Source organism: Lepidochelys olivacea (genome assembly GCF_965140295.1).
Source record: "Lepidochelys olivacea isolate rLepOli2 genome assembly, chromosome: 3".
Lineage (NCBI taxonomy): Eukaryota > Metazoa > Chordata > Testudines > Cheloniidae > Lepidochelys > Lepidochelys olivacea.
In genome coordinates, this window is record NC_140413.1 from 179,003,451 (window position 1) to 179,028,853 (window position 25,403).

Here is a 25,403-nt window from a genome sequence, read left to right on the forward strand (position 1 = left end):
CTAGTTCTGCTAATTTAGGGGTCTAATTCAAAGCCCACGGGAGCCAATAAGAGTCTCTCCACTGACTTCAGTGTGACCTTTGGATCAGGCTTTTGTGACAAGATGAAGCAATGGCCTGAAAAGGGTTAAGAGATCCCCACTGACCACTTGAACAGTATGTGGCCCAGGTCAAGATGGGGGCTCTTAACCAAGAGAGCCCGAATTGCAGATCTCCAGACTGGAGCGCTAGGAGAAGACCCGATCCCAGTTTGACCCCCAGGGGTTTTGGGGTGGCAAAAGGGCACGGGTTGCATAAGCCTTCCCACATGCGGCATGAGAGTGCTATCGACCACCCCTGACCTAAGGGAGGGCGTAAAACTGGAAGGGTGTAAAACTGGAAGGGCCTGATGTAACTCCCACCAAGGAATGGGAGAGATGCTGGAGCATCCATGGGAATGTTGGTGGGTTCAAACTTCCCCAGGTCTCTGGCTAAAGTGACCCCGCTCAGTTCAGTCTCGAAGGGGGGAGAGATGTGACAAAGTGGGACTGTTCTTAATGTTTCCTCTGAATATTGTGGGGATGCCTCAGTTTCCCCTATGCAGTTCTTAAGTATCTAGGTGGTGGGATAAGGGTGTACGATCATTGCAGAGCCCTAGAGGGCAGGTGTGTGCAGGGGTCTGGACACAGAGAATGGCCAACACCCTGTTTCCTGGCAACTGATGGCCTGGCCCTTCCCCCCTGCAAGGTGAGAGCTAAAGGGTTGGAGAACAAAGGAATCAGGTGACCTCCTGGTCCGGGGAAAGGGACAAAGCCCAGGGGAGGAGGGGCTGGAGAGAGTTTCAGTTTGGGGCTGGCTGGGGAGGAGGAATGAAGTGCAGACGTCGTTGTCTGGCTCACTGCCCCCCTGAAATGGACCCAGCTGAGGGGTCCTGTTCTCTGCACTTACAAGCTCTGTTTTAGACTGTGTTCCTGTCGTCTAATAAACCTTCTGTTTTACTGGCTGGCTGAGAGTCACGTCTGACTGCGAAGTTGAGGTGCAGGACTCTCTGGCTTCCCCAGGACCCGGTCTGGGCGGACTCGCTGTGAGAAGAGCACGGAGGGGCAGAGGATGCTGAATGCTCCAAGGTCAGACCCAGGAAGGTGGAAGTTGTGTGAGCTGTGTGTCCTGAAGACAGTCTACTCACAGAAAGGAGACTTCACCAGAGTCCTGCCTGGCTTCGTAGGGAGCAGTTCCAGAGCATCGCCCGGGGACTCTGAGACAACTGGTGGGTGGCTGGGAGAGGTCTATAAGGAGGAACAAGGATCCTGCTGGTGAAGGGGGAAATTTCTGTGGATTGGATTCGAAGGGGAAAACTTCTGTGCATTTGATTTATTTTGTTCTTTATTTTGAAACAATAAATTGTGCCCTGAGGCAACGGCCTTTAGAGGACTTGGGTGTAGTGTTCACTTCCCATCCCTGGCTGGGGAAACAGCCCAGCCATGTATAGCGCTAGACCACTCCCTGTTCAGTTTGCCCACTTATAAAAGGGGGATGGTGCTTACCTGCCTCATACACGTACTGAGACTTGACCACTCATGTTTGAAAAGTACTCTGAAATCCCCTGGCCGCAAGCACTATGGAAGTGTGAAGTATAGTTATATTTCCCTTCTCAGTTTTAAGCCCTTAGACTCAGCTCCCTAAGGTATTTAAGTGCCTAACTACCTTTTATGGATACAGGCCTTAATTATTTGCCTGTTTTCGGGATGGGCTAATTTTGTTAAAAGCTGAGAAGAGGGAAAATATAAGAATACGTAATATTTTTCTCTTTCTGGAAGAGGCAAGAAGTCATCCAGGGAATACAAACCATATGATCAGTGAACTTCATGGGTTAGCGAATGGAATATTACAGCCCTATACACCCTCTGAGCAAAGATTTTAATGAAACGATCACTAGTGGGAATAGCTGCAACATAAAAATGCCCTTGGGAACCACACCAGTAAATTATTCTCACAATGCCATAGACTTGCATGAGACAGATGGACATGTCCTTTCAGCAAGAAATTTACAATCCAAGGGCACTCAGCGGGAAGGACACAGCAATCTGCAGGGTTGGTCTCATGTTACACCTCCCACAGAAGGGACTGTCAGAGGGTGCGCATGAGAGACTTGCGAAGGAAGAAGGTTCACAGATAATGATATTTGTTTCATACATAGCTCACTGGCTTTAAAAAAACAACTTAAGGGTGTAGTGTTTGCATTGTTTGAGAACAAAGTCTGTCGTGATGGCAGCGGTGGGGGAGGGGTTGTCAGGGTTGGAAGGCAGAGCTGACACCATGACAACAGAACACAGATTGTAATGAGACATCCGCCTAACAGTGATACAAACATCACAAGCTCTGCCCTTCAGTTCAGCCCCTTTTCCCTAGGCTACGAATACCTTTATTGTCAGGCTGATCCCAGGAGAGTTTTGCTGCCGCAGTCTCCCACTGCGGAGCTGCTGTTCCCAGCACTGCTGACAGGTAGGCATGCTGCTGGAGACCGTGCTCTTCTCTAGACATGATTAAGGCCATGATTGAGTCACGGGTATTTTTAGTAAAAGTCACGGCCAGGTCACAGACAATAACCAAAAGTCATAGCCAGTGACCTGTCTGTGACTTTTACTAAAAATACCCCTAAATAAATCTCAGGGGCTGGGGGCAGGGGTGCTCCAGTGGACGCTGCGGCTCCTGGGGGTGGGGGTGGCCCAGGGCACTGTTGCTGTCGCTCCTCTGGGCTGGGGTGCGGCCCTTGGCCCCGCCGCCACCACTGCCACTCCCCCAGGCCGGCCGTGTCCTCGCCGCTGCCGCTGCCACTCCTCTGAGCCGGGGGGCAGCCCGTGGCCCGACCGCCGCTGCCACCGCTCGTCCAGGCAGCCCGCCACCGCCGCTGTTCCGGGCGAGGAGAGGCCCAGGGCCCTGCCACCGCCGCTGCTCCGGGCGAGGAGAGGCCTGGGGTGTCACTGCTGCTCCGGGGCAGCACCTGGGACCAGTTGCCTGGGATTGCCGGAGCAGCGGCCGGTGCAGCTGGCCCCAGGGCCACCCCAGCTGCTCGGGCAGCCCTAGGGTCAGCCACATCAGCCGCTGCAGCTGTGGAAGTCCCGGAGGTCCCGAAAAGTCACAGAATCTGTGACTTCCGTGAGAGACTCACAGCCTTAGCCATGATTAATCTTGACTTGCACCTACCATCTTTCTTTTTCCCTTGCTGCTTAGCTGCTTCATTCCCCAGGCTGCATAACTCTGTGCACTAACACACTGGTCTTTCTTTGGCTAGGCCCCTTCCATAGCTGGACCTGTTAGCAATTCTTTCCTTGCTGTACCTGTAAACTGCTACAGGTGAGCAAATCCAGCCTCATTGGGCTCTGCATGACTCTGGAGTCCACCCCCACAGAGCAATTTGCATGATCAAAGCCTAAAGCTCTTCCCTTCCTCTACCTGATGCACTCAGTTTATTTCATATTGCTGGCGGGCTTTTCCCCTGTGTGCCTCTGCTGTGTCCACTCCCTGGCTTGTTCAAAGAGCATTTAAAAAGGAAATTCCTCTTTTAAACACTCTCTCTTCTCTGCAGTGGAAATAACTCCCAATAACTCTTGACAAGGGGCTAATCAGAAAGGACCATTTCAAGTTTCTAAGGAAACCTTCCTTATCACCACCTGAGGTGGTTTCCTAGATGACCAAAAGATAAACTGATAGACAAAATGGGTGAGATAATATCTTTTTTTAGACCAACTTCTGTTGATGAGAGAGACAAGCTTTTGAGCCAAACTGAGCTCTTCTTCACCAACAGAAGTTGGTCCACTAAAAGATATTACCTCACCCACTTTGTCTCTCTATTATCATGTCTCAAGTAGGTAGAACATGAGCGCAATAGAAAGCAGATGCAATCATGAATTTGCCCATGCCCACTGACATAACTTCTTATAAAAAGGGACATAAGGACAACTGGGGGAATTACAGACCAGTCAGCTTAACTTCTGTACCCGGAAAGATAATGGAGCAAATAATTAAGCAATCAATTTGCAAACACCTAGAAGATAATAACTTGGTAAGTAACAATCAGCATGGATTTGTCAAGAACAAATGGTGTCAAAACAACCTGATACTCTGTCAAAAAAAGGTAACAAGCCTTGTGGATGTGGGGGAAGTGGTAGATGTGGTATATCTTGACTTTAGTAAAGCTTTTGATACTGTCTCGCATGACCTTCTCATAAACAAGCTAGGGAAATGCAACCTAGATGGAGCTACTATAAGGTGGGTGCAAAACTGGTTTGAAAACTGTTCCCACAGAGTAGTTATCAGTAGTTCACAATCATGCTGCAAGGGCAAAACAAGTGGGGTCCTGCAGGGATCAGTTCTGGGACCGGTTCCATTCAATATCTTCATCATTGTTTTAGATAATGGCATACAGAGTATACTTACAAAGTTTCAGAGGGATAACCATGTTAGTCTGTATCCACAAAAACAACAAGGAGTCCGATGGCAACTTAAAGACTAATAGATTTATTTGGGCATAAGCTTTCATGGGTAAAAAACCCACTTCTTCAGATGCATGGAGTGAAGATTACAGATGCAGGCATAAATATCTGACACATGAAGAGACAGGAGTTACTTTACAAGGGGAGAACCAGTGTTGACAAGGCCAATTCAATCAGGGTGGATGTGGTCCACTCCCAATAACTGCTGAGGAGGTGTCAATACCAAGAGAGGGAAAAATCAGAGGCATATTGCTTTTTCATAGATGAACTACTGTGATCAAGGGAAACCAATACCTTCTTGTTCTTATTGATCCATTCTCTAAGTGGGTGGAAGAATTTCCCCTTAAGGTAAATACTGCAAACCACAGCTACAATTTTGGTGGAACAAATCTTATCTCATTGGGGACTCCCTGCTAGGGTTGAGTTATACAGAGGAAAACATTTTACTGGGCAAGTGTTCCAAACATGCTTACAGCTGTTGGGAATGCAACAGTACTCATTCGGGGGAAAGGTGTGCACAGGAGCTGTCTTGTGCAGCCGTTGGCACCTCCTGTAGCACATGCACTCCCGACTGTGCCCTCCATTCTTTCTCTATCGCAGAGCTCGCCATGTGAACTCCAAAGTAGAGGGGAGGAGGATGGGTAGTGGAGCACCCACAGGGACATACATCTCGAAGAACCATTGATACTGCACAAAGTGAGTTACTTCTTCTTCTTCGAGTGGTGTCCCTGTGGGTGCGCCACTCTAGGTGCTTGTAGAGCAGTATCCCACTAGGGGTGGCAGGGGTTCGGAGTTATGTATAAGTGTGTGATGAGAGCACTGTGAGGCCAACAATAGAATCTGAGACAAGGCCTTGGGTGATAGCATAATGCTTTGCAAAAGTGTGCTCTGATGTCAAAGGTTGCAGCTCTACAAATGTCTATTAAGGGGACATTGTTCAAGAATACAATCAATGTCACCATGGCTCGTGTTGAGTGGGATCTGATGCCCACAGGGGGTTCTTTGTTATGTAGGTGGCAGCAAGTTTGAATACAGGAAGGGTCCCATTTGGAGAGTCTCTGGGTCAATATTGTAGAGCCTTTGGAGTGCTCTACTGTAGAGACGAATAGTCTTGGTGACTTGCGAAATGGTTTAGTTCAAGAAGGCTACAGCCTGTCTGACATCTAGCATGTGTAACATTGTTTCTCGAGAATCCTTATGTGGCTTGGGATAGAAGGCAGGGAAGTGTATCATTTGGTTAATATTAAAATGTGTAGCCACTTTGGGCAAGAATTTTGGGTGAGGACATAACATGATTTTGTCTTTGGTAAATACCGTGTACGGTGGTTCAGCCATCAACGCTCCTATTTCACTGACATGTCTTGCAGACGTGATTGCCACTAGGAATGCGACCTTCATTGACATATGTAAGAGCAAAAAGGTTGCTAGAGGTTCAAAGGGTGGTCTTATGAAATATTTGAGCACAAGATTGAGATCCCATGGTGGTGTAGGTTGGTGTACTTCTGGGTACATGTTCTGTATGCCTGAGAGAAAGCACTGTGTAATTGGGTGGAGGGTGGACAATAAGAATGATGTATGCTCTGTCGAGTCGTATCTTGCAGATGACCCATGGGATCAGTGGTATCGGCGGGAAGGCGTACATGAGCGACGCGTTCCAGGGGATAAGGAAGGTGTGCCCTAATGATCCCAGTGTGAGGCCTACCCTGGAGCAAAAGAGGGGACATCTGTAGTCGTTTCTGTGGTGAACAGGTCAATTACTGGGTGACCCCATTTTTGGAATATTGTGCTGAGAACACCGTCGTGGATTTCCCCACTCGTGTTCCCATGAGAAGTGACTGCTGAGGTTGTCAGCTGTAGTGTTTTGGCATCCCAGTAGGTATGACACTGTGATGTTTATATTGTTGCAGATGCACAAGTTCCATAAGTTCATGGCTTCTACACATAGCGAGTGAGACCTGGCTCCCCCTTGGCTATTCATGTAAAACATGCATGCCACATTGTCGGTGAGAATAGAGATTGAGGTGTGTCGTATGAGTGGGAGGAAGTGGCAGCACGCATTTTGTACCACGCGGAGTTCCAGGAGATTGATATGTAGTTGGGTTTCCGACACAGACAACTTGCCCTGTACATTGTGGTGATGCAAGTGGGTACCCCAAGCTATCATAGAATCATAGAATATCGGGGAGGTGTCTGTTGTAATAGTCATTGACAGGGAGTCTTCTTGAAAGGGAATCCATGAGCATACATTCCCTGGTTGTGTCCACCATTGTAGGGAGAGGATAACCCTTGGTGGTAGTCACGCATCTGTTGAGAGAGTGTTTGCTGGGTGCATAGACCGTACTCCATCAGTACTGCAGACAGCGCATATGGAGTCTGGCAAACTTTACTACAAAAGTCATAGCTGCCATATATCCCAGAATCTGAAGGCATGTCCTCACTGAAGTTTGTGGGCTGATGGTTACTGTGGAAATAAGTTTGGACAATGTAGTGAATCTGTGGTTGGTAATATTGCCTTGGCTTGTATGGAGTTTAGGTCACTCTGATAAACTCAATCACTGGGTTGGTTCCAGGGTGGATTTATTTTCATTTATCTGTAGACCTAGCTGGTGAAACAGGTCTATTGTGGTCTTCAGCACGCCTTCCATTTCTTGTCGATTGGCACCTTTTTCTAGCGCTGGGATTATTGTGGCCAGAATGACCATTTTGAACCTGTGGTTGCATACAAAACCTGTTGTGTTTTGGAGATCTAAGATTGGTCTCCATCCTCCTCCTTTCTTCTCTGTCAGGAAATATTTGGAGTAAAACCCCTTCCCTTGGTATTGGTGTGGTACGGGTTATACAGCACCCAGCAGTAAGGGGTGGTCTACTTCCTGTTGCAGAAGGTATTCGTGAGAGGGACAGGGAATGGGAGAGGGGAGGACGGTTGTGAAAGGGATGGTGTAGCCATAATTGTATGATATCCAATACCCAATGATCTGTTATCACAGCCCAGACACAGTAAAAGGGGCGTAGGCAGTTACCAAAGTTGTGGGATGGGGTATCTGTTGGCGCTCGAGGTGTGGGGAGGTTGTGCCTACCCTCAACAAATACTTCAAAATTGTGGCTTAGATGTAGATGGACAGGGCCTAGTTCTGTGGATCTCATTGTCTCTGAGCCCGTTGTTTGGGTCTGTTCTGAACGAAGTATCGTGGTTGTTGACGGTTAAACGAGGTGTCTCGTGACCTCTGGTATGGTGTAAAGCATGGGCATTTGTCAGGTGGTGGGTGTACGCCTAGTGTACGCAGCACTGCTCGGGAGGCCTTCGTGGTAGGGAGGACGTCGTCTGTTTGAGATGAGAACAGTTTATCCCGATCGAAGGGGAGGTCCTCCACTTTTAGCTGTAGTTCTTTCAACTGAAGCTGGCAACCACGATGTTCTTCTCATGACCACAGCTGTTGCAGTTGTTCGGGCAGCTGTGTCCAGTACATCCATTGAGGCTTGCAGCGCTGTGCAGGCTATTATCTGATCCTCATTAATAACGGCATTGAGTTGAGGATGTTTGTGCTCGGGGAGGTCTTCCACGAGCTTTTGTAATTTACTATAGTTAGAGTAGTCATAATTTGCTAGTAGAGCAGAATAATTGGCAACTCTGAGCAGAAGGGCGGCTGATGAGTAAACTTTACACCCAAAGAGGTCCAGTCTCTTGCGTTCTTTATCTTGTGGTGTGCAGCAGAAATGGGGCTGTTTACTGCGCTGATTGACAGCTTCTACTACCAAAGAACAGGCTTGAGGGTGTGAAAACAAAAATTCTATGCCTTTGGCAGGAACAAAGTATTTCCTATCAGCCCTTTTGTTGGTGGGTGGTGCTGATGCTGGTGTTTGCCATATGGCCTCCGCAGGCTCCATTATAGACTCATCCATGGGGAAGGTGATCTTGGCTGATGATGCCGGCTGTAAGATTTTTAACAACTTATGTTGTTTCTCCTGCACCTCATGTAAGGCAGTTTCTTGGCTGTTTGCTACTCTTTTGAAGAGTTCTTGGAATGGTTTCAGCTCATCCAGCGCCGTCCGGATAGATGGCGTCACCACTTCCTCTGGTGTGGAAGATGAGTGTGGGGCAGGTGGTGAATCATCCAGGTCTGCCTGTGATAGTTTCTCTTCCCCTTCTATCTCGGTCTCGGGGGGGGTCAGAGGTTTCTCTGAGTGGTAAGGAGGGATGTACTCTGAATCTTCTTCTGGCTGGGGAAGAGGGGGCAGAATATAGGTTCTAGTATGTGGCTCAAGGACCCCATTGTGGCCATTGCATGGGGTAAGGTGGCAATGGGTAAGGCCAGTGTTGTGCATACCAGGGCTGTGAATGCTCGGAGGGATGAGGCTTAGGCTTCATAGCATTCCATGTAGGTCTCCTCTGTGATGGGGATGAACGTTGGGAGGAGATGTGGTTGACCTGCATGTCTCCTTCCTTGCCACTATGCATGGAGAGTGGTGCAGGCGATGAAGGATGGTACCGTGCTATGCAGCTCAGGGAGTGTTCAGTGCCGAGCAGTGGTTACTGCGGTACCAAAGAAACTGCTATGTCAGCATGATGTAGGCATTGTATTGGTCCCGCCTGGGGGTTGTGGTTGACCGTTGGAGCACTAACCAGTGCCGGATTCGGCTTGTTAGCAGGCATCAAGTCTGGGGTTGGTGCCGGTGACGGCAGCACTGATCGTGGTGCCGCTGCCTGTTTTGCACTCCGCACCGGGGTAGTCGGTGCTGTGGGGGAGACTTGACATTTCGACTCCAGTGCTGCACATTGGGACTCAGCAGAGGGATGGTGGAGTGGATGAGTGGAGCACTGAGGGTAAAGACCTTGCTGGCAAAGCTCTCTTTGTGAGAGTCCCTTGTTGGAGAGGTTGAGGCTCACTTCCTGATAGTTTTGGAAGTCGGAGCCTTATCATTGCTTAGGGATCATGGTTTATGAGACTCCCCAGAGGACGTCTCTTGCAGAGGTTGGAAGGATTTCTCCATCAGAAGCATTTTCAAATGGAGATCCCTATCACATCTTGCTCTTGACTTCAAGTTGCTGCAATGTATGCATTTCTGGGAGATATGAGTTTCTCCCAGACAGCAGATGCAGGATGCGGGCTGTCAGAGACCAGCATCGATTCACGACAGGAGTCACACTTTTTAAACCCCGTTGAGCCTGGCATGACTTCAATTAAGCCTCTTCCCCGCTCTCGATAGATGAGGGTGGGAGTTAATTGCAGTGGTAAGCCATAGAGCTATTCCTAAATGGAGAACTAAGTAATGAAAAAAAAATTTTTTTTAAGAAAAACCTCTAAGAGGAACTAACAAAACTATGTAACTAAGTATAGACTTATATGAAGTTCCTATGTAACTTGTAACTTTTTTTTCCCCAGAAAATATCAAGGAGAGCACTGCTGTGGAGCTCTGTCTGCAGCCGAGGACAGTTGAGAAGGAACTGAGAGAACGGTCAGGGGCGGGAGGGGGGAGGGCGGCGCACTACAGGAGGTGCACGAGACAGCTCCTGTGCATGCCCTTCCCCCGAACGAGTACTGCTGCAAAAAATCTCTGCTCTCCGGCGCAGGGATGCACCGACACCTAGAGTGGAGGACCCACAGGGACACCCCTCGAAGAAGAATGTCTAGTTCTACAAGAAGGCCCTGCTAGGCGTCTCACTGCGATGCCTATACCAGGGTATTGGTCAATCAAATGCAATGTATGCATATCTCTGTTGTGTTAAATTTATCTAATTGACAAATGAATGAATTTAGTTGTTGTAAGAACACTAAGGTTATGTCCTTCTTTCCAGTACTTCTTATGGATAAGGTTACTGCTTATCAACAGCGAGTAAGCTAAGATTTTGTCAGAGGTATTTTTAGTAAAAGTCATGGACAGGTCACGGGCTTCCATGAATATTTGCTTATTGCCCGTGACCTGTCCTTGAGTTTTACTAAAAATACCCTCAGAGGGAGAGGGGGCCACAAAGAGAACACTGTTGGGGCTTGCAGCTGCTCCAGCCCCGCCACTGCTCCTGTGGCAGGGGCTGACTGCTGCTGCTCAAGCCCCAGGGGGGCTGACCCAACCCCAGCCACTGCTCTGGTGGCCCTGGGGCTGGCCTCTGGTCAGCTGTTCTGGCGGCCACTGCTCCAGCAGCCCCAGGGCTGACAGCTGCTCCAGTCCTGCCCCAGAAGAAGTCACAGAGGTCCTGGAAAGTCACGGAATCCGTGACCTCCTTGACCTTCGTGACAGAATTGTGGCCTTAAAAATAAGTACAAGATATTGCCAATGTAGGTTTCAATATAAAGATCAACCTTAATGAAAAATTAATCCTTTTGGAATTTTAAACAGTATTACAGGTTTATTTGAAACAGGAGTGTCAATTTGGAATAAGGTGGATGTTGAAGAATTAAAAAATATCAATTATGTGTTTCAGGAAGAAGCTAACAACTTAATTAATCCCATGTTAAAGGAAATTTATGGTTTAGCAATTGAAGAATGATTCATGGTGTATAAAATGCATGAAATAACCAAATTATTTAAAGAAGCTCAGATAAAAATTAGTCAATTGATAATATAATAATCAGGAAAAAATCACTACATGGAAAAAATTATTTGTTCAGCATATAGTAAATATGTAATAAACACTATTGATAATACTTTACAATTCTTAAAATTGAGAAAGGTGCCAAAATTAATTAGGAATAAACAAATCTTAATTGGTGTTGTCCACATTATATTCAAAAATATGGAGAAGAGAAAGTCAAATGCCAAATTAAGTGTCAAAGAATATCATTTGGTGCAATTAGATACTAGGGATCTGTGACTCCACCTCCATATTATGACATGTGTTATTTAAATAAGATATGTGACAATTCAAAATCCTTATATGTCTCTTTCACATTATCATTACCCATGTTCAATCCAAATAAGGATGTATTTAATCAATAAGCCACTGTCCACTCCATAGGTCACCTAGAAGATAGCATCTACAGGGAGCAAATGAAATCATCACCATGCCCAAACATGGAAAGTCCCATGGATTGCTTGTTCCTCTCAAAAAGGACATCAATGGAACTGTAGATGTAATGTGTTTGAGGTAACAATCATAGGCACTGACTCCATGGATGCTCCAGGGCTGGAGCATCCATGGGGGAAAATTGGTGGGTGCTCTGCACCCACTAGCAGCTCCCCACCCTGCCCCTTGCCCCAGCTCACCTCCACCTCGGCTTCCTCCCCTGAGCATGCCACTTCTCCCCCTAGCTCCCAGCGTTTCCTGCTGTGAAACAGCTGTTTCATGGCGGCAAGTGCTGGGAGGGAGTGGGGAGAAGGGGGAACACAGCGTGCTTGGGAAAGAGGCGGGGCCGGGGTAGAGATTTGGGGAAGGAGTTCAATAGGGGCAGGGAGGGGGTGGGGTTGGGGCGGGAACTTTAGGGAAGGAGTTGGAATGAGGGCAGGGCAGGGGCGGCGTCGGGGCAGGGCCGGGTGTTGGAGGATGTGAGCACCCACCGGAGCCAGGAAAAGTTGACGCCTATGGTAACAATCGCACTATGTGGCCAAGTGGAAAGGTGCCAATGGAACCTACTGAAAGTCAACGCAACACTGGTGTCATGTCCAGTGCAACTAAGTGGGGATCTCCCATGGAGTGGGTGACCTAGGACAGAGTTACTACACAATAATGTGTAGTAACTAATCACAAAGAATTTTATTCTGGTCAGATTAGATATGTGGTTGTCAGATTAGATATGTGGTCACAAATCCAAACTTTTAAGCCACAAGTACCCATGATTATTGGACATACAACAATATCACTGATACCTGTTTTTGAAAATGAGACTGTCATTCTTAGTAACCCAGATTATCAAGATTTAATTAAGAAAAGTACTCCAGTTTTTCAAGCATATATACCACCATTAAATTTGCAGCTAAAACAGTTGTTAGAAAGGAAAAATTCACATTTAATTAATATTAGTACTGACATGAATCAGGCAGAACAAGTACGGTCTAAAATTTTAAACAGTAGCACCCCAAATGAAGTATTCACCCCTTCTGGAGGGATGGAAATTGGGTGAAAGTGATGAATTTTTGTCCACAATATCCTCACTGCAGATACAATTTCTGCCTATATGGGAGGAAAAATTAGGACAATAAATAGAGAAAAGGTCTGTTGCGGGGCTGGTACACCCATCACCCTTTGGGGGTGAGGGGGGGCACCTTACAGCCCCGTGGCTGAGTCTGTAGGGTTGCATCTGGTCTCGGGGCTTGGTGGCCTAACGGCTTTAGTCACTGGTGAGGCTCTTGTTCTCAGGGCAGGGCAGCCTAGCAGCCAGAGTCACTGGTGCAGCCTTTGGGACTGGTGCCCTCCCTCTCCACTGGGTCCTAACCCAGGGCCCTGGCAGTGGCAGAGTTGCCTGCCACCAGCCTGGCAGGGATCATACTGCAACATGCCAAGCTAGTGTCCGGTTCTGCAACTGACTTCTGTGATGGGGCAAGGCCAGATGGCTATAGAAAAGTAGTGGGAGATAGATATATTAGCTCCAGACTAAACAAATCCCTGGTACCAGGTTAAGTGAAATGGAAGCTGCTCCAGGTCAATTAAGACACCTGGGGCCAATTAAGAACTTTCCAGAAGGCAGGGAGAATGCTAGGTTGATTGGGACACCTGAAGCCAATCAGGGGCTGGCTGAAACTAGTTAAAAGCCTCCCAGTCAGTCAGGTGGGTGGGCATGTCAGGAGCTGTGGGAGGAAGTTGCGCTGTTGGAGAGGCTGAGTAGTACACACCATATCAGGCACAAGGAAGGAGGCCCTGAGGTAAGGGTGAAGTGGAGCTTGAGGAAATGAGGGCTGCTGTGGGAGAAGTAGCCCAGGGAATTGTACATGTCATGTTTCTAAAAGGTCAGCTACCATAGCTGATACTATTAGGGTCCCTGGGCTGGAGCCTGGAGTAGAGGGTGGGCCTGGGCTCCCCTCCCCACCTTTGCCCCCTGATTAATCACTGAGACTGGGAGACAATAGAGACTGTGCAAGGAAGGATAATTTCTCTTCACCTCCCTTGCTGGCTTATGATGAAAATGGCTCAGTAGACTGTGACCCTTGTCTCTAGAGAGAAGGGTTACGTGGAGGGTCACAGTGAGGCTAGCAAAATCCGCCAGGAAATGCGGGACCCACAGAGGCAAGGACAGAGCTTTGTCACACTCCCCACAAAGTTCCTCTGGGTCACTTCATACCTGATTCTCCATGGCTTTCCCCCTTAACGTCTACATGATCTCCCCTCCCTCAGTGGCATCCTGAGTTTCGGGGTCCTGGTTCAACTCTGTCTGACTGGCCTTTGCATCCTGGAGTGTGTCCAGTCCTTCTGCAGGAGCTGATAGCACACCTCCTTCACAGTCAGCTCAGACTGACCTGCTCTGATTCCTTTTATACCCTGGTTGCAGCTGGAGCATGCTCAGCAGAGCCAATGGAGCATGGCCTCCTTGGCCTGGAGAGAAGGATTAACCCCTGCTGCACCAGTGCAGGGCTGATACACCCCAACACAAGGTCAAAACCCAGTCTTGCTGAATCCAAACTATTTCCATTTCCCTTTTAGCTACTGTCACCTGTGGAAGTATAACATTGTATAAGTATAACGTTGTATAAGGGGACATGCTGGATACATTGTATATGAGAGGGTATGCCAAAACATGTTACAAAGTATCTGAGGGAGCACACGTAGGGACAGTTAGCTTTTGAATGGAGAAGCAATTAAGATAGAGCCAGCACATCTAAGAAGCAGGCATCAGAATGGAAGGTGTGAAGGGCAATTAGTTAAGTTAACTGGAAGCTGTTAAAGGAGATTGTTAAGGGTGGCAGGTAATTGAAGATACGTGACTGGTCTCCGGGATCTCGAAGGGTGGTGACTAAAATCTTTTTCTTCTTTTGTCTGTAACTTCTCTGTAACTTGTTCTCCAAAAAACTGTATAAATTAAAAGACACAAGCCCCACTCGGGGGGCTCAATTCTAAATGTATTAGCAGAGCAGCTTTCCTAATAAAACAGAGTGGTCTGATAAATTGTGAGTCTGAGTCAAACTTTGACAATTTGGAGGTTCCACCAAGATGGCAAGTGGCTTCACTGAGGCTGTGTGATCCCTGACTGCCTTGCAGGACGATCGTGGCAGCCGGCACCTGGACGCTTAGTCCAAGCGATCCTCCACAAGACAGAAAGGTACACAGCAGCAGCGCAGTCTACGCCATTCAACTTGTTGGTTCCCACTCTGTTCGGGTAGGGGTCTTTGGATCCAGCTTCTGGAATCAGACGTCTCAGGTAATTATTTTTGTGCTTTAACCAGTTTGAGGACTGTCTTGTCTTTGTCTATCCGTCTTCCCCGTGGTGTGTGTGTGAATCTGGGAGCCATCTCTGTCCGGAGACTGGCTGACCAAGGGGTCCCCGTCCCCATGGTCTGAATAAGTGGAATCTGCACAGCTGCAGCCACACAACGCCTTGGGTATAACCCCTGGTGTGAAAGCAAGGGCAGTAGAGGCAGTAGCTTGTGGGCTCCTTTCTGTGTGTTGCACTGGGTACCGCTCTGCTGAGCCCGAATTTCCTTCTTGTGTGAGTGCTGTGTGAAGTCCTCCTGGATGGGTAATCAGAAGTTTAAGGTAGAACAGTTCCCTAAGGGAACTCCAGCTTATTTTATGTATTTTAGGAGGGGTCCAGACTCTTGTAGGTTTCTTGAAAAATGGTCCAAATTAGCTCTAGAGAACCCCAAATTACAGTGGCCACTGTTAGGTTCTTGGGACAAGGATCGAGTGGACGCTTTAAAAAGCAAACTCGTCCTCCCAAAAACCAGATTGGAGAGAGGAGAAGTAGACTGCTTCATGCAGTGGTGGGAAGAGGCAAATCGTAGATGGACTGAGTCAAAACTCACCTCTCTTAAAAATTCTATCAAAAAACTAACAGTTCAATTGGATGCAGTCTCTCCCACCACTAGTCCGAGCGCTCCCCTTTGCCCAGTCCTGTGCAATGATCCAGATCAAACCCGACCCCCACCATACTCCTGCGCAAATCAGAAATAGAAAAATCTTCAGTGACTACAGATAATGAAAGTGAAGAAGATACCCTCATTGGCCTCGCAGCTCTGCAAAATATTATGAAGAAGAAATCCAAAGCAGACTGCAAAGATTCTCTTGACATCTCTTCTTGGAAAAGAGAACCCGATGCGAGGTTAATGAGAGACTCTTCTCAAACTGTTGTGGCACTCTTACGAGTCCTTAAGATGGGAGAAAGTGAATCCATATGGGATTATAAACCCTGGACTCGTACGGAACTTTTATCTATAGTTAAAAGTTTTCCCAAACCACAGGAAAACTCTGTCAAATTTGCTGAGGAGTTTGTTAATCTGTGAAACCTATGAACCCTCTGAGACAGATCTCCTCCAATTGTGTAAATTGTTAGCTCCTGCCAGTTATTATGAAAAATGGTTGGCTGCCACAGACTGGCCAGCTGAGGCATGCCACTCAGCCATAAAAAGTACTGGCCCAGATTCGGCATACAGAGACCGGTGTATGGCTCTTTGGAAGCGCCTGCATCAAGCCATTCCCAAAGTGTGGTCTCCTAAAACAAACTGGACAGCAATACGTTGCTGTAAGCAAGGGCAAGGAGAAAGCCCAAGCGACTATAGGTCCCGGCTAACTGATATTTTCCTACAACATTCAGGAATACAAGAGCCCGATGTAAATGGGCAGGGGGCCTTGGCACATGCATTTGTTGATGGTCTTCTCCTTGCCACAGGCAGCATGTTAAAACAAATAAGTGTGGGATGGGAGACTGAAACCATGGACAAATTGCTGGCAGTAGCAGAGCATTGCCACCGCACTTTAAAAGGAAAGGAGGAACAGTCCTCCCAAAAGTTAATGGCTCTGCAGATACAACATTATTCAGGACTAAGCAGACCACACCGGGGACAGGGACGGGGTTGTGGAAGGGGGCGGGGGGCTGGATTAACTGGGGTTTGTAACTACTGTAAACAGCCTGGACACTGGAAAAAAAGAGTGTTCAAGACAACCTAATAATTGTATGGGAAATCAAGTGAACCCCCCACTGGTTCCTCCAGCTGATCCCCAACCCTATTTTTCACCCCAACAATGACAGGATGCTGAGGAACCTCAAAGTTTTAGCTCCCTTATTACCTCTGTCCCCTACTGCAGAATGTGTCCTGACTGTAAATGATCTCTCTCTCTCCCTTTCCTTGTTGATACTGGAGCTTCTCTTTCTACAATCCGCACCACTGACTTGCCTGAGGTTCCCCGATCTGGAAAATCTGTGTCTGCTGTTGGCATTACAGGGATCCCTACCTCTTTTCCCCTCTCAAAACCTGTGTCTGTTCAGGTCGGTCCCCTCTCTGAGGAGCATGCATTCCTCCGCTCTGATTCCACCCCTGCAAACCTTCTGGGAGGGGACTTGCTATGCAAACTTGGCTGTTCTATTTACTGCTCCCCAGATGGTGTCTACCTGCAAATCCCTCAGTCTTCCTTATGTGATTCTGTAGCCTCCCTGCTGTCTGAAACTTCCCTCTCTACTCCGGTCCCTTGCTGTCCCTTAACTCCATCCCTAGAGCACCTAATCTCTCAGGTTCCTTCCTCCCTATGGCCATCTCACCCATCTGAAGTGGGCCGATTAAATACTGACCCAGTTCGGATTACTGTAGACAATTCCAAACCTCTGCCTCGCCTGTCTCAGTATCCTGAGGCAGAGGCAGGGATTGCTCCAGTTATATCTGCATTAAAAGAACAAGGAATTATTGTCCCTTGTTCCAGCCCCTGTAACACCCCTATCCTCCCAGTTCAAAAGGCTGATGGCAAATCGTGGTGATTTGTTCAAGACCTTCGAGCTATTAACCGTATTGTCATACCTTCTTTTCCAGTGGTTCCTAACCCTGCTACAATACTAGTGTCTATTCCTCCAAATGCAACCCACTTTACTGTTGTAGATTTGTGCTCCGCTTTCTTCTCTGTCCCAGTTCACTCTGAATCCCAGTATCTCTTTGCCTTCTCCTACAAGGGTCAACAATATACATGGACTACCCTTCCCCAGGGGTATACAGAGAGTCCATCCTATTTTTCTCAAGCCCTAGCCAGGGATCTCGTTGATCTGGTTTTCCCATCAGGATCCACACTGATCCAATATGTGGACGACTTACTCCTGTGCTCCCCCTCTGTCTGCCTCAGAAACTGATTCACTAACACTTCTCACAGCTTTAGCAAACAAGGGTCATAAGGCTTCTCGCACAAAATTGCAGCTCTGCCAAACCTCTGTCACATACCTAGGCTTCCTTCTCTCCCAGGGCTCCCGTACACTCTATCCAGCCCGGGTACAAGCCATCCTTAGCTTTCCCCAGCCTTGCTCTCCATGCCAGGTCAGAAAATTCTTAGGCATGACAGGGTTCTGTAGGCAATGGATTCCCCAATATGCTTCTCTGGCTAAACCACTCCAAGAACTCACTCGATCCTCTGTACCTAAACCCATGCCATGGCCACTTGAAGCAAATGCTGCTTTCATCTCCCTTAAGCAGAATTTAGCCTCTGCCCCTGTCTTAGGGTTACCTAACTATGACAAGCCTTTTACCCTTTTCTGTCACGAACAATCTGCTTGTGCCCTCGGGGTTCTTACTCAGGAGCATGGTGACAAATTGCCTGGTGGCTTATGTTTCTGCAACCTTGGACCCTGTAGCCCAGGGTTTACCCCCTTGCCTATGCGCTGTAGCTGCTGCAGCGCGCCTGGTCGAGATGTCTGAGTGCCTTGTCCTCTGCTCTCCTCTCACTCTCATGGTTCCCCATTCTGTGGAAACTCTCCTTCTGCAACGCAACACTGCTCACCTCTCCTCTGCTCGCCTCACTAGGTATGAACTTTTGCTGCTTTCAGCCTCACATATCACTATTAAGCACTGCTCCCGGTTAAACCCTGCTACCCTCCTTAGTTAAGTTAACTGGAAGCTGTTAAAGGAGATTGTTAAGGGTGGCAGGTAATTGAAGATACGTGACTGGTCTCCGGGATCTCGAAGGGTGGTGACTAAAATCTTTCTTCTTTTGTCTGTAACTTGTTCTCCAAAAAACTGTATAAATTAAAAGGCACAAGCCCCACTTGGGGGGCTCAATTCTAAATGTATTAGCAGAGCAGCTTTCCTAATAAAACAGAGTGGTCTGATAAATTGTGAGTCTGAGTCAAACTTTGACACACCTCAAGACTAGTATCTATAGCTGATGTTAGAGAAGAAGATATTTATGAAGATATGTATAGCATAAACCCACATCAAGTCGGAGAATCTCCATATGCTATTGAGAGGTCCATCAGAGCCTACAATATCTCTGAGGATGTGAGTATGACTAGTTATAATTATTGCATAGATTTGTAATACAGATAAGACTTTGTACTTGTGATTGTGTCTGTGTCAAAGCTGTCCCTGCCAGTGTGAATGTCCTTCAGGGACCAACTGAAGCCAGCAACGGCTAGATCCTTCTTCTCCATTACAGTCCTTCATGCATATGGATGGCCTCTCTCTCATTAGTGCCAAACAGCTCAAACACTTTGGAGACCTGGCTTGCCAAGTCAGCGATTCCCTGTTCTCCACCTGGGAATGCTGATGGACCTGTTCCTCCACCTGAGCAGTCTTTTTCCTCTTGTGCAGCAGCTGGGCTTGAAAATCATTCCTAAGGCTGGCCATCTTGCCTTGTAGTTCCCACAGCCATGGATCTGGCTTCCTATTCTCCCCCTGGACAGTCTGCAGCTTTCTCTCCAGGACCTGGCAGGTCAGCTGTTTAGTCTGCAGTTCATATCTATCCACTTGCAGTACCCCTGGCAGTTCCTTGTAGCCATGCTGGATCAGGTTCATGCTTAGCACAATGGGGTTTACAGCACTATTATTCACATCACTCACAATGATACCCTGGCAGTGAAGAGTCTTGGAGCCCACCTGGACATCTGAAACAATTTATCCTACATGAGAGATACTGAGCCCCTTCCCAGCAGGGAAGGGAGACCTCTTGGGCCCTGGGGAAAGGGCTGAGGATACAAGGATTGCTATAAATAGTATTGCTGCACAAAACTGCAAAGGCATTGGTGGAGGGAACTGAAATAAACAGCATGGTTGGAGAGCCAACCAGTGGAGTCTGAGCAGGTTGCTATAATGCAAGAAGGCAGGAGCCGACTGTGCACTGCTACAGGTGCCATTTATAAAATAAAATTATTATTTATAGAAACCTCCCACACTCATTGCAGCCTCATTTAGCTAGAAAGAGCCATCTCTACCTCTCTCTTTCTCTGTATGCAAACTCACCCACATTTAAGAAGGGCTGATTAGTTTTCATGAACTTAGAACTCAAAAGGAAACTCTGCCACAGGCAAACATTATATTTTAAGAATTTGTATGGAATCTATACCCTGCAGGCAGGTGAGTAGGTTCTCATTTGCAGTCAAGAATTAATCATTACAAACTATAGGCAAAAAAACTGCAGGTAATACAAGTACTTGGTTCTCAGTAACATGTAACAGTTACTATGAAATGTGTGATTTTAATGAAAGTTAAAAGCCTAAATAGATGTGTTAGGAGCCTAACTCCTTTTAGTCTGGGAGCACGTGTAATTACACAACAAGTTAATGATAGAAAGGTAAGGGGTGTCATTTGATTTGTAAAAAATTATGGAATCAAATTACAATGGTGCCAACCTCTGCGTCATGGCAGGGGGGTACTCACTGACCCTTACCCTGGACTCCCAAATCTAGGTCCTCCAGTGGGTGGAAATCTTAATAGTGTTGTCAGAAATGGGTCCAGCTGCATATCCTTCAAAAGTCTTTTCTCCCAGAAACACAATGGTACCAAACAAGACACACCTAGAACAATTATGTAGCTATATATTTGAGAAAATGTTTAAAAATCAGCAGTTTTAAATTATACCTTAACACAGCCATGTCAAACATGCAGCCCTCACAAACTTAAATTCTGGCCCTTGATTGACATTACAGTGTTATCAGTTAGTGCTCAGAACATGTTACTTGGTTAATTTTTTAATGTTACAGATTGCTGCAAATGGAAGGAGTGCTTCAGGTTGACTCACCATCAGCAAAAAGTAGTAGTTTGGTGGCATTGTCAGCTTTGCTTATTGTGCCAAAGAGTTGTAATGAGGCACTGGTTAAGATGTCAGCATCCAGCCAAAAATTACTGGAGTCCATCCACAAATAGTTTGCACACAGTTACATAACATGCATTACATAATTAATTACAATCCCAAAGTAATTTGTTTTGACTTTGGACTTCATCATTTTTAGGGATCAGTGGAGAGAAAAAAAAGAGTACTGACTAGCTGTATCTTTGGAGAATACCACTAAAAAGGACCTGGTTAAATACAATGCTCTGTGGCTCAGAAACTGAATTTGGCAAGGTTGGAAAGGAAGTACATTGAGCACCAGGAAAACATTGAAGATGCCAGGACAAATGCCAGGTATGGGCAAGTCTTTGCTGCTCTTTATTCAATCTGTCAGCACAGCTAATTAGAATTTGCACCTCATGGCACTGCAAGACTTGGTTAAATCTAAAGCAGAAAAGTATTTCACAAACTATTCTGTGATAATCACCTGTACCTCACTGAGATAAGAGGTGTAGAAAACTCTGACCCCAACATATGGCAAGAATTTTGAAAAGGAAATTGGATTGTTAAAAGGTTGCCATTCCCTTCTGTGCACTTGATTCAGAGAAAGTCCTAGAACATGAAAACAGAGCAATGAAAATCATTGAAGAGTTGGTGGGCATAACAGCATCCAAATGCTCTTTCTTGGTTTTTCCTGACAACCCCAGGACTCCATGGAATTTTGAACGAAATTTTAAATATGGCTGAGATGACAGAAGTAACCAAGAACCATCTAGACTCATTAGGTGTTGTTAAATGACAAAAGGGGACACTGTTAAAGCCACAGGATGAACTTACTTGCACTGACAACCCATTTGCTTATAATGGACCAGAGCATATTAATATCATGACAATAGCAGTCTTCAGATGTCAGTCAAATGGATACTTTGGGTCATGACTTATATGAAGCCTTCAAAACCCAAAGAATTATCCCAGACACCATCAATCTATGGGCTCCAATCAAGAAGAACAGACTAAAATTGTGCTTGAATGCAAAGAAGAAAGTCAGAGGGAAGGTGGCAGGTGTTGGGACAGTGCCAATTATTTTTATGAATTATTGAGACTGATATGAATGTAGTGAGGCTTGGTACTGAATTTGCTAAAGGATTCTGGGAGCTGGGTTCTCTTAGCATCAAACCATTTATATGGAAATTTACTGAGAGTGCTACAATTACACTTGTAGTTGTTTTTGCTGATACAAACAATTACGCTTGAACAGTGTGGATTATGAATGGTTAACCAGAGGCGCTGTGTGTGTGTGTATTTCGGCTTGGAACTTTGGTCATGGTCAGTCAATGGCCAGTTCACTAAGTTAAATGGTGAACTTGGTACTAACTAACCAGGGTCAAAATGACCCCTTTAAGATGGCACCACACTAAGAGCTCTGGTGAATGATTGATGAGTAAGTACAGGTCAACTGATTTTTAGTCTCTTCTTCATTGTCCCTTCCAAAACTATTAATTGAAAAAACAAGTGATGAAACATCCACAGGGCATATTTCCAGGAACATGTGACTCCTTTGAAAACAAGGGATATAAGTACTAAGAATATCATATGTGCTGTGGCAGTTCCCCATTTAATATCTGAAGAGGTCTGTTACTCTGTAAGACAGAGGGTCTCAGGGTTGCCAACACCCTGCTGTGAGAGACTTTTGTAGGACTTTTGGACCAGAGGGCTTCAGGGTAGCCAAAATCTTGTTTTTCTGGGACATTTGACAGACAAAGTACTTGAGAAGAGAAGTCTCCATCTAGGACTGGTAGCTATAGCTGCTTTCTTTGCCAATCAGAATACTGTGTGGGGCCAATATAGTTACTTCCAGAGCTACATTGGTGGATGTTTTCCAAGAATCAGACAAATAGAGAAAAATTGCACTGATAAAGGGTGCATTTATCAAGAGGGCAAATCAAGCAATAGAACGGCTCCGGGATGATTGAGCACATCCAAAACTACCCTCCCCTATAGGGCATGAATGGCTCTTGGAGGATGGATTGATCACACCAGTTATGTGTGAAATACTATGCACTCCCAAATCAACCCTTCAGCTAACCAAATGCTTTTGTGCAAAAGCCAGATGTTCATCACCCTGCAAACATTTGGCCAGCAGCCTGCCTTGTATGGTAATGTATGAGTGCAGCACAGATGAAGATCAGTGTGACAATATGTCTAGCAGTGGTGCCCTAGACACAAACGACACTGATGACTTTGATGAATAAACTTTTTCAGTCTTACATGCCAAGGCTAACGTCCCCACCATTACCAAAGATCAATGTCTTTTTTTATGTAAACAATACATCCCTATGTTAAAGTATAATTTTAAAAAGTTGATTTTTAAACATTTTCTCAAATATATATCTGCATAATTGTTCTAGAGTTGTCATGTTTGGTACCATTGTGTTTGTGGGAGAAAGTGTTTTCAAATGATACCCAACTTGAGCCATTTCTGATGGCGTATTATCAAAATTTCCACCAGGTGGAGGACCTGGAGCATACAAATCCTCCCCTGCCACACTGCAGAGGCTGAAACCATTGAAATTCTAATTCTGTCGATTTTTACAAATCAAATGACACCTTCTTTACTTTTCTATTACTAACTTGCCCCTGGAATGAAATTTTGAAACGTTATGTGCCAAGATTCTGAACATTCAGCCCCTCGTATGTAGGAATGGGGTGGTATCCCTTTAAATAGTTTGTGGGCTCTTTCATGGTACTCACCATGTTCTATGTTTGATGTTTTAGAAGCCCCCAGAAACCACATACATAGTTAGTAAACAGTTACATGGGATCCAGCTGTGCTCATGTGGTTTCTACATATTGTTTTGTTGTATAAAGAGCAATAGAAACAACACAATCCTTTAGATACAGCAATACTCCACATCTCTTCAGCATAGGCTGTCTTTCCTGTACAGTTTGTAACCAAGTATTGTTGTTTCCCATGAATTTTTCATTCCTCCATGTTTATGTATTGGCTATTATAGCAAGGTTCTTGTCCATTGCAAAGCAACTGACATCAGTCACTGAATCAGAACATAAATTCCATCCTCTCTGTTAGGGGGCTTATTCCTTCAACCACTTACCTCCCTGGTCCTTCTCGCATGAACAGAGAGCAACAATACCCAAAGATGCAAACAATTCGATGTTTATTGGGGTGAACTTCCAGCAAACATGATTCCAGTTTCCTTCCTTAGTATCCTCCTTCCCAGCTCTGACACCACGGAGCCTTACACCTGTGTCCCTGTTCCCATTCCTGCCCTTAGCAAAACATGATTCCAATTTCCTTACCCCCATTCCCTGGTTCCATTTCTCCCTTTTGCAAAACAGGATTCCAATTTCCCCACCCCCATTCCCTGTTCCCATCTCCCCCACCCGCATGCCCACCCCCCCTACTTCCTGATTGACTGCAGACTATATAGTAAAAAGAAAAGGAGGACTTGTGGCACCTTAGAGACTAACCAATTTATTAGAGCATAAGCTTTCGTGAGCTACAGCTCACTTCATCAGATGCATATCGTGGAAACTGCAGCAGACTTTATATGTACACAGAGAATATGAAACAATACCTCCTCCCACCCCACTGTCCTGCTGGTAATAGCTTATCTAAAGTGATCATCAGGTGGGCCATTTCCAGCACAAATCCAGGTTCTCACCCTCCACCCCCCCCACACAAATTCACTCTCCTGCTGGTGTGCAGGAAATAGCCCAACTTGATTGTCATGCACATTGTGTAAAGAGTTGTCACTTTGGATGGGCTATCACCAGCAGGAGAGTGAATTTGTGTGGGGGGGTGGAGGGTGAGAAAACCTGGATTTGTGCTGGAAATGGCCCACCTGATGATCACTTTAGATAAGCTATTACCAGCAGGACAGTGGGGTGGGAGGAGGTATTGGTTCATATTCTCTGTGTATATATAAAGTCTGCTGCAGTTTCCACGATATGCATCTGATGAAGTGAGCTGTAGCTCACGAAAGCTTATGCTCTAATAAATTGGTTATACTCCTTTTCTTTTTGCGAATACAGACTAACACGGCTGTTACTCTGAGACTATATTGTAAAACTTGAGTTCTGCTTTGCTATACCTTAACCAATCATGTTCCTGAAATTTAACTAACCAATCCTAACATATTGTAACATGATTATGTAACCAATTATATCCCACCACCTTAATTAATTATACAGCAGACAGAAACAAATCACAGAACCAGACAGAGATTATACAGACAAACAATAGCAAAGTGGGAACTATAATGACAAAACAATACAGAAGTAAAGATTTCACATCCCAGCTATTGATAAGTGAGTTCTTGCCAGACAGGATGCTATCAAACTAAGTTTCCTTTTACATTTTCTAGGCACTTCCCTTTCTCTGGAGGTGATAGGCACTATCAGGACAGGATTGTATTCCTAACAGCCCAATAGCACCTTATTTCAATGTGACTAGTTTGGAATGTGAGGATGTGACCATTCGCTTCCCAGCTTATGGCTGCCTCTGCTGCTTAGCCAAAGGCCTTAGCCTAAGAACAGGGCCTCAGACTGTCACAGTAAGAGAAGGACATTACACCAGCAGACAGCGATTTTGATTCTCTCTTTTATACCTCTATAACTAGCCAAGTGATAAGAATACACCTAAATTCTTAAAGTACAGGCATTTGCAGACAGGCCTGAATATCTATATCCTAACACTCTCCATCATATTGAAGACAAAAGGCTTGCTTTACCATTGTGCTGCATCTTGTGTCGTCATTTCACATTCATTTTGCAGGGTATAAATGTAACCCAAATCAGAATGGTGTAATATTTT

At 46.0% G+C, this 25,403-nt stretch overlaps 1 long non-coding RNA gene across 1 annotated transcript; it reads left to right on the forward strand.

Moving 5' to 3' along the window:
- The first annotated feature begins 2,342 nt into the window (after positions 1-2,342).
- Positions 2,343-10,240, forward strand: LOC311517491. Its single transcript, XR_014710718.1, has 2 exons — positions 2,343-2,479; positions 9,852-10,240. It is a non-coding gene; the product is annotated as an uncharacterized lncRNA (long non-coding RNA).
- Positions 10,241-25,403: the final 15,163 nt, after the last annotated feature.